General features: G+C 35.1%; 1 pseudogene; it reads left to right on the forward strand.

Moving 5' to 3' along the window:
- The first annotated feature begins 506 nt into the window (after nt 1-506).
- LOC143020559 (uncharacterized) lies at nt 507-10017 on the forward strand (annotated as a pseudogene).
- The last annotated feature ends 331 nt before the right edge of the window (nt 10018-10348 follow it).

Genomic DNA, 10348 nt, shown 5'->3' on the forward strand with positions numbered 1-10348 from the left:
CAGCATCTGTCAACCTATTACATCGTATGCTATTATTTATCATATAAAAGCATAAATATTGTGCAAAATACACAGCTCTTCTTTTGTTAGCAAACATATGTAACAACAGAAAATGTAATATGCAGTACGCAGCGCACATGACCCAGCCACAGTAGGGTGGGTACTGTATTATATTTTTTTTAGATAGTAAAAATCAAGATACAGCTTTCATACTCAGCCACGAGATAGCTTATGAGCAACACTTTTAGAGGAAATATTTTCAGATTTTTTTTTTTTTTTTTTTTTTTTCATGATTTTCTGATGGATGATCCCCTTAACTATAAATTAGAATCTGTGTGCTCATACTAAACAATATTCGCTCAAGATAGTCGCATTGTAACAGTATCTACCTGTGATGAACAAAGGCACTATAGGTCTGCAAAAACATTGTGATTTTTATTAGAGCGGACAGTAATTTGAAATTAATAGTTTAAAACCATTAAAAGTGTTTTACTTTTATACTTTCTCATTCCTATAAAGAGGTGAGAATATATGAATAATACAAAATTTAAATTTATAATATAATAGTACCATTAAATGAAATAAACTCATAGTAGGCCAATTAAAATATGCAGTTACTGTAGTATGCACAATACTATGATATTAGGCCTATTGTTTCTACAATAACAGTACTCAAATTTTCCGTAAGAAAATACAGACCCGTATATGTAATTTATCGTAAAACTTTGAAGTCTAACTTTTTCCATTAATTTTGTCTTTTACTAATTATAAGGAAGCTGCTTAAATGGATCATAAATAGAGATCTATCATTGAAGTTTGCCTATTACTTCAACTTTTAACATTCACTAACATTTTATTATTTTCGCTCTCCCTAGATGAAGCGAGTGAAGGAAAGTGGTGCAGCTTTTAGAAAAAAGAGAAAAGCAAGAGAAAATTTAATAAAGACACAAAGGGGCACTATTAAAATACATCAAACCTACAGAAACTACTATTAACATTGACCAAATGGTCCAAACCACTACTAAAACTGGAGACGTTTGTGAATCCAAACCAATATCAGATTCAAACGATTGAAGTCCAAGCGATTCACCAAATACAAGTGATGTCAAACATGAGACTCATGAGGCAGAAAATATTCTAGATGTGCCTGATATTGACAGAGTGGACTTAAAGGATGTTGGTCTATGGCCAAGCAAGATTGACAGTAACACACAGATCTTACTGGTACGTCAAGGTGAATCTAAGATTAAAAAAATGGATTCTACTTTTGGTGAAGTCACTGAAGTAATTCGTCAAGATGCATCAACCAAAGGGAAAACTAGACATCTAACACATGAGTGGTTTTTTAAAACTTTGCCAAATGGTGAAAATATATGAAGATCATGGATGGTGTACTCCCCTTCCAAGAAAGCGCTTTACTGTTTTAGTTGCAAAATCTTTCCAAAAGGAACTGACTCAATTTTGAATTCTGCAGATGAATTTAACAATTGGTGGAAACTGAATCCTAAAATATATCAGCATGAATCCAGTGCACACCATCTTCAGAATTTCACAAAATGGAAGGAGCTGGAAATTAGGATTGCTCTTGGAGCAACAATAGATAAAAAGAACAAGAAGTTATTGAAAATCAAGTAAAAAAGTGGAAGAAAATCCTTTCAAGATTGCTTGATATCATAAGATTTCTAGCTAAACAAAATTTGCCTTTACGAGGTCACCGAGAAGGAATGGATTATGAGAGTAAAGAGACCGGGACTGAATCAGAAGTAACTGAAAATAGAGGACATTTTTTAGAATTAGTTGATTTATTAGCAAAATACGACCCAGTGTCACGTGAACATCTTCTAAGAATCCAGATGGGAAACAAGTACACTACTTCTTATCTGTCACCTACTATTCATAACGAATTTATAGAGGTTTTGGGAAAAAATGTAAGAAGCAAAATTATCAACCAAGTAAAAGAGGCCAAGTACTTTTCAATGATATTCGACAGCACTCCTGATACTTCACATAAAGATCAAATGAGCCAAGTTATTCGCTATGTTGTAATCAATGCAGATCAAGTGAAGGTTGTGGAATCATTTGTTGATTTCATTGAAACAAAAGGTAAAACTGCCGAAAATATTGCAACTGTAATTTCGGAAAAATTAGAACATGATGGAATTGATATTAAAAATTGCAGAGGGCAGGCATATGATATTGCTGCAGTAATGTGGTCAACATTCTGGCGTTCAGAAACAATTTAAGGAAATTAATCCAAAAGCAGAATTTGTTGCTTGTACAAATCACTCTGAATTTAGCAGGAATTCATGCAGCTTCTGTTGCAGTTAATTCTGTTACATTTTTTGGAACTGTGGAGCGTGTTTTCACATATTTTTCATCATCAACTTATCGTTGGGATGTTCTAACTTCTGTCACTGGTAAAAGCATGAAACGCATAATTGAAACAAGATGGAGTGCAAGGGGAGATACTATATGTGTTGTGAAGGAACATTTCTCTGAAATGATAAGTTTCTTAGAAAAGTTAACTTGTGCAGAAGAAAATACAGTTACGAGGTCAGAGGCTGGTGTGCTACTTGGTGCTTTGCAGTCATTTCCTTTTCTGTGCTTTCTTGGACTGTGGGAACCTGTCCTCTTAGAAATTAATGACACGCAGGCCTACCTCCAAACCAAAGGACTTAACTTGCAACAATGTGACATAAAACTCGGGGCATTAGAGGAATTTCTGATTAAGAACAGAGAAAAACTAGTAAATGATGGAGTTAACTATGCCAAAGAAGTTTGTGATGATCTAGGTATAGTCATGGAGCGCCAGCGTCGGACCAGAAAGAAGAAACAAGTATTCGGTGAAGGATCACAAGATGCTGGATTACCATATGATATTGAATTGAAAAGAGAAATGTTTTCTTCACTGGAGAATGTGACCCAAGAAATAAATTTGAGATTTAAACAGCTTCATGAACTAGCTGAGAAATATGCTTTTCTTACCCCAACACATCTCATTGATGATCAATACGAATGTAAACTTAATCAACTAGATCATAATGACATTGATAAAGATGAATTCCTGCTTGAAAGAAAAAGACTGCAGCATTTTATTGCAGTTGCTACTAGTCAAGGTGAAACAAATAGGTGGGAAGAAGGCCCCTTGGAGCTTTTGCAGTTTATTAATAAATATACACTTGGGAATTCGGTTCCAAATATAGTAGTAATGCTGTGGATTTTCCTCACAATTGCTATTAGTGTTGCTACCTGCGAGAGGAGTTTTTCTAAACTAAAACTAATAAAAAATTACTTAAGGTCTACTATGAGTACCTTAAGGGGGTACGCGACACCTGGAGGTCATTTTCTAAAATATTTAGAGTAAAGAGCTGAAACTTCTCAGGTAAATAGGTATCCATATTGCCTACATTTTAGGTGAAGCAGAATGATGTATGTACACATGTACGTATACCAGTAGCGACATTTAAAAGTGCACAGCACCATAATACGTGGACCAATTTGTTTTATATTTTGGCTATGATTAGTCAGTAGGCACACCTAGGGCCGGTCATTGAGTAATTGAACAATTTCCTTTATACTTTTGCATACAGGCATTTCAATTTTAATGTCTGGCAAAAATCGTGAAAAATACAATTTTTTTTTTGCTCGTTTCCATTATTACTCCGGACTTTTTCATCCTATTCAAAATATTCGAACGATCGGCCCTAGCAGTTACTAAAAGTAATATTCCCTGTAAGTTTCATCTAAATCTGATGTATATTAGATTTTTTATGATTAAAAAAAAGTAGAAAAATATCGAACGGAGATATGGCAACTTGAAATATGAATATATCTGTAACTTGCTTATAGTCTCACCAATTTGACTGATTTTTTCATGGCTTAATTCTTATTATATAATAAGTACAGTAAAAATTATCAACATATTTTAATTATAAGTACTTTAAATACTGAAAAACTAAAGTATAAGTATGTCACAGTAGTGACGACGCACAGATGACATCATATAATTTGCTTTTTTGCACCTTTGGCGGTTTCTTCATATGAAACCTCTCTGCTGGGGGTCTTCAGGGTATCTAAATCATTGGAAAGAGATTTATTTTCCAGTAGTGGGCGCCTTCTCTTTCCTCATCAGATTCCCCTCGCCAATCTATGTTGGTAGGGCACCCCCTCCAGCATCATATGATGTCCCTTCTTCTTCCTGTATAACCTTGATCTTTTTCCTCTTGCTTTCTTCTTTGGATTTAATCTTCCTCTTTGAATTGTTTAGTCTAATGTTGTCCTTTACCTCTGTCACCGTCACAGAGGTGCAGGTGAGGGCGGTGGTGGAGTGAGAGGTGGTAAGATCTTTAGTCGTCTTTGACTGCTTGCCATCTTTAACTGCTGTTTTTTGTCATTGTGATGTTCTTTTGTTCTTTTTGCTACTCATGATGACTGTACTAAAGAGTAATATGTACTAGCTAAAGTAATAGATTGCAATGAGAGCTCATGAGACATGCGTATTTCCCTTTTCAGAGCTAGCCGGTAACTAATGCTTAGTTTCGCACAAAGTTGGTGAAATATTCTCCCTCCACCTTCCCCTCCACAATCATATTGGCCATTGATACACTGGGCAAGTGTAAATTCAATCAAATTTCAACGTTATTCGCTGTGCCTGAAGGTCCTAAGTGGCACGCCTCCCTCTAGTGTGGGTTGCGCCTTTAAATCTGTCCCTTTAAACCTCACCAAGGACTTTTAAATTGCGCGCGGCTGAATTTTTTTTTGTCGGGATTTATTTCTAAGTGGTATACGAACATTTTGAACACAGTTATGAAAAATGCCATATCTTGACCAAATTCACCCCCCCAGGTGTCGCGTACCCCCTTAAGGTTGCGCAATCTTGCCATATTCTCTATAGAAAGACAACTTACAGATGAAATAGATTTTGACAATGTTATTGATGATTTTGCTAACAGAAAAGCAAGAAAAGTTTGTAGAAAGAGGTGATAATTTTAAAGTGAGTAAAATCTGATTTTAACAAGGTTATTGACGATTTTGCTAACAGAAAAGCAAAAAAGTTTCTTTGTAGAAAGAGGTGATCATTTTAAAGTGATTAAAATCTGAATTTGACAAAAATGTTGTTGATTTTGTTAACAGAACAGGAAGAAAATTTCTTTGTAGAAAGCTGTGATAATTTCAAACTGAATCATCATAATGTAATATATAATTACGTATTGTATTTTTTTGTTTGTAATCTGTGTATATACATGTAAAGTCATGTATATAATATTTTTTTTATATATATTATTTTATACTTGATTTGTTTATGGTGAAATAAAGACCTTAATGAATAATTAGTATTAAATCATCCCTTTTAAAGGATATATTAACATCAACTGTCAATCAAACACACACACACACCCTTTCACCGAATGGACGGCGAGAACTGGTGTTGCAAAGAAAAAGGAAAAACTACGTGGATCTCAACATCCAGAGAAGTGCCTTTTGTATTTATAGGGAAGGGGAGTGCTCATGGAATAGTGGGGAAGTGATAGGGAAGGCGAAGGGAAGGGATATTGAGGGAAATGGAAGGAAATGAGGAAGGGGAGGACTTGGTCCAAGAGTCCAGGCGGCTTGTAAACAAACGCCGAACGGATGACTTGGATCTCGATGATGGGACTAACAAAATTGTAAAGATCAGAAACATAGATAAAAGCAGCTCAATGGAAGGTGAGGATAATAATTTTCAAGGATTTAATGAGGGGGCGGCGGATACCAACCTCCCCCGACTGGCAAAACTGGAGGAAAAACTTGAACAAATGACTGAGCATTGGGAGATTAGGTTTGGCAAGATGTAAAAAATTGCCGAGAAGTTTGAAAAATTGGAAGAACTAGAGAAGGCGAACAAAAACTTAACTGATGAAATAGAAGACCTAAAAAGACAGTTAAGAGAAGTAAAAATGGAGAATGAAGAATTAAAAAAGAACAATAGAGACAATAAAGAAACAATAGCAAAAGAGGCAGAGGGGTGGAGGAAGATACAAGAAAATAGTAAAGTTGCATTTTCCGATATAATTAAACAGCAAATGAAAGAACAAACTGAAGACTCAGTTATCAAAGTGATGAGACAGAAGGAGAATATTGTAAGAGACTTAGCAGACAAAAAAAAAGTATAATTATATTAGGAATGGAAGAGAAACATAACCCAGATAGAACCACAAGAATCAAAGAGGAAAATGAAAAAGTAAGAAACTTACTAGAATTAGTTCAGGAAGATGAGCCAGAAATAATGAAACAAATCGAAGATGAATTCAGACTCGGGAAATATAGTACAGACAAGACCAGACCAATTAAGATTAAATTCAGGTCACAAACGACGGCAGAGAATATCTTGTCCAAAACAAGGAAACTAACAAGTGAACAATATAAAAAGGTATGGATAAAAAGGGAAATGAATAAAGAGGAAAGAGAGGAGGAAATAAGGAAAAGACATGAAGCTAAGAAAAAAAACGAGACCAGAACAGAGACAGAAAAACAAGAATTCTACTGGAGAGTAGTGAATATGAAATTGAAGCGATGGAAAATAACAGAGAGAAACACAAAAGAAACAGAGAATACAATGGAAATAACAGAAAGTTAAAAGTATCCAACACAAATATAGATGGATTAATAACAGGACTGAATGAACTGAACAAATATCTGAAAGAAAAAGATCCGGACATAATGGGAATTGTTGAGACTAAATTAAAAGGTCCACTACCACCCAACAGCATAGGATACAATGCATATAATTATTGGATTAGAAACAGAGAGAAAAAACAAGGGGGTGGAGTTATGTTCCTGACTAAGAAGGATATAAGCATTAAGAGTGTCACATATGGGAAGAATAGAGTAGAGATGATCATGATAGAAGAAGATAGAGATAAGAAGAGCAGAAAGTTTGTAATAAACTACGTGCCCCCAAAAACAGCCTCGTGGGAAGAGAATGAACATAAAAGCATGTTAGAAGACACAAGAATATCACTAAACAAGATAATGGAAGATGGAGGAAGAATAGTTATCATGGGCGACTATAATTGCAAAGAAATATGCTGGGAAGAGATGACCGTAAAGGGTGGAGAAGACTCATGGGGAAGTGTTCTACTTGAGATGATTATTGACCACACAATGGATCCAAGAGAACACTAGGTATAGAAATGAAGAACCATCGAGACTAGACCTAATAATCACATCAGAACCTGAATTAGTGGAAAAGATAGAATACCAGGCACCAATAAGCAAAAGTGACCATATATTGATAGAACTAGAACTAAATGAGAAAAAATACATGAAAAGAAATGAACAATATAGAAAAGGAAGATTCATGTATGAAAAACCAAATTTTGATAAAATAAGAGAATTCTTCCAAAATGAAAACTGGGAAAGAATACACAAAGATACGACAGTAGAAGAGAAATGGAATATTTTGACAAAAATCTATAAAAAAGGAGTAGAAAAGTATGTCCCAAGACAAAAACAAAAGAATATGTAAAGTGCTGGTACAATAAAAGTTGTAGGGAGATAAAAGACAAAAGAGACAAAGCCTGGGCCAAATGGAACAAAAACAGAAGACCAGAAAAATGGAAAATATATACTTGTTATAGAAATGTACAAGCGTGCAGAGAGGTAAAGAGAAAATATGAAAAAGATGTCATAGAAAAATGTAAAGATCAACCAAAACTATTCTACAGTTTTGTAAACAACAAACTGAAAAACAAACAAGATTTGGAGAAATTAAGACATGGAGTTGAATACACAGAGGAAATTGAAATGGCGGAAATTATGAACAAACATTTTAAATCTGTGTTTACAAGGGAGAACATACAACCTGAAGAGATTGAATGGAAAGAGAAAGTCCCCCCTATGAAAGAAATAGAAGTAACAAAGAATGAAATATTGAACCACTTGAGTAATCTTGATGTCAGAAAATCGCATGGACCAGATGAAATAGCAAACTGGATTCTGAAAGAATGCAGGAATGAACTGGCAGACATAATATATAGCATAAACAGTTCCTTGAAAGAAGGTAAAGTTCCAGAAGATTGGAAAAAAGCAAATATAGTACCTATATATAAAGGGGGAAATAAAGAAGACTAACAACTATAGGCCAGTCTCTCTAACAAGTACAATTGCAAAAATTTGTGAAAGAATTGTCAAAAATAGAAGGGTAAAATATTTAGAAAAAAAAAACAACAACGTGCTAAATCCAAGACAATTTGGATTCAGACAAGGACGATCATGCGTCACCAATTTAATATGTTTCTATTCAAGGCTAATAGATATAATACAAGAAAGAGATGGATGGGCTGATTGTGCATTTCTAGACCTAAAAAAAGCCTTTGACAAAGTACCACATAAGAAGTTGCTTAAGAAATTAGAAACTGAAGGAGGAATACAGGGCAAACTGCTAAATTGGATGGAAGACTTTTTACAAGAAAGAAAAATGAGAGTAGTGATAAGAGACCAACACTCAAAATGGGATGAAGTAATAAGCGGTGTTCCACAAGGAACAGTTCCAACCCCAATAATGTTTGCTATATATATTAATGATATGGATGAAGGAATTGAAAGCTATATGAGCTTCTTTGCAGATGATGCAAAAATATTGAAAAAAGTGAACACGGAAGAAGATTGTGAATCACTACAGAGAGATCTAAATAAAGTACAAGAATGGAGTAGGAAGTGGGAGATGGAGTTCAATACAAAGAAGTGTAGTATAATGGAATTTGGAAAAAGTAAAGACAGAATAAAAGGATCATATAAATTGGGAGAAGAAGGAATAAAAAAAGTAGAAAATGAAAAAGACCTGGGAGTCATTGTTATGAATAATATGTCACCTGAGAAACATATAAATAAGATTTTTGGAGAAACCTATAATTTAATAAGAACAATCAAAGTTGCATTTACATACCTGGATGAAGAAATGGTGAAGAAAATTCTAATCACCCTGATAAGACCAAGATTGGAATATGCAGCAATGATATGGTCACCAAATACAAAAAAATGTATAAAAAAAAACTTGAAAGAATACAAAGAGCAATTACAAAATTGGCACCTACACTCTCAAAACTATCATATGAAGAGAGACTAGCAAAACTTGAACTACAGACACTGGAGCAAAGAGGAGAGATTTGATAGCTATTTACAGAATCATGAAAGGCATAGAAATTACTGATAGAGAGAATCTGATAAAATGGGATGAGAGAAATACAAGAGGACATGGAAAGAAAATAAAAAAAAGACAGCTATAGAAGAGACCTGAAAATGAACAGCTTTCCTCACAGAGTAATAGACAGTTGGAACAAGTTAGATGAGAAAGTGGTGTGTGCAAAAACAATACATGAATTTAAAAATAGTTTAGATAAAATGAGATATGAAGACGGGACACCATGAGCATAGCTCCCCTTCCCGTAAAATATTAGGTAAATACATATATATATATATCCTTCAAGAAGTTAATGTGCATTTATAATATTGAATTATTGAATTCCTTGTGAGAAGGGGCGGCAAACATGAGGGCAGCCCCAGGCGGCAAAAGCACTAGCTACGCCACTGCCTCCACCCCACTCCTCCCTTTCCTGTCACATTCGCACCCAAGTATCTAAAACTATCCACTTCCTCCATCTCTCTCCCTTAATGCTAACTTCCTGCCTGCTATTACTCACTCCCCTTGTACATCTCATCACCTTACTTTTGCCCACATTTATCTTTCAGCTTCCTTCTTTCACACACCTTCTCAAACTCTGTCACTAACTTCCTCAATCCCTCCTCTGATCCTGCTACAAGCGCAGTGTCGTCAGCAAACAACAACTGGCTTATTTCCCACTTTTCTCAATTTTCTTTAACCATCTCCAACCCCTGACCCACTACCCTTACATTCATCTCTCGCACCACCCCATCCATGTACAGATTAAACAGCCAGGGTGACATAACACATCTCCGACAAAGTCCCACCTTTACCTCAAACTATTCACTCTCTCCATCTCTAATCCTAACACAAGCTCTATTGCTCTCGTAAAAACTCTTGACTGCTCTTAACAGCTTTCCTCCTATCCCATATATCTGCAGTACCTCCCACAGTGCCTTCCTGTCTACCCTGTCTTAAGCCTTCTCCAAATCCAGGAAAAAAAAAAAAAAAAAAAAAAAAAAAAAAAAAAAATACTTTTTCCTATAGCTTTCTCACATATTTGTCTTACCACAAAAATCTGATCTACACAACCCCTACCTGTCCTAAAACCACACTGTTCCTCACTAATTACAAAGGATTATTACAAAGGCGGAGCATGCCGACAGGAGACCTTTTGATCCATATCTAGGTCGGATGCAAAAAAAA

The sequence above is a fragment of the Oratosquilla oratoria genome, chromosome 40, assembly GCF_046742065.1.
Source record: "Oratosquilla oratoria isolate Oo_2021 chromosome 40, ASM4674206v1, whole genome shotgun sequence".
NCBI lineage: Eukaryota > Metazoa > Arthropoda > Malacostraca > Stomatopoda > Squillidae > Oratosquilla > Oratosquilla oratoria.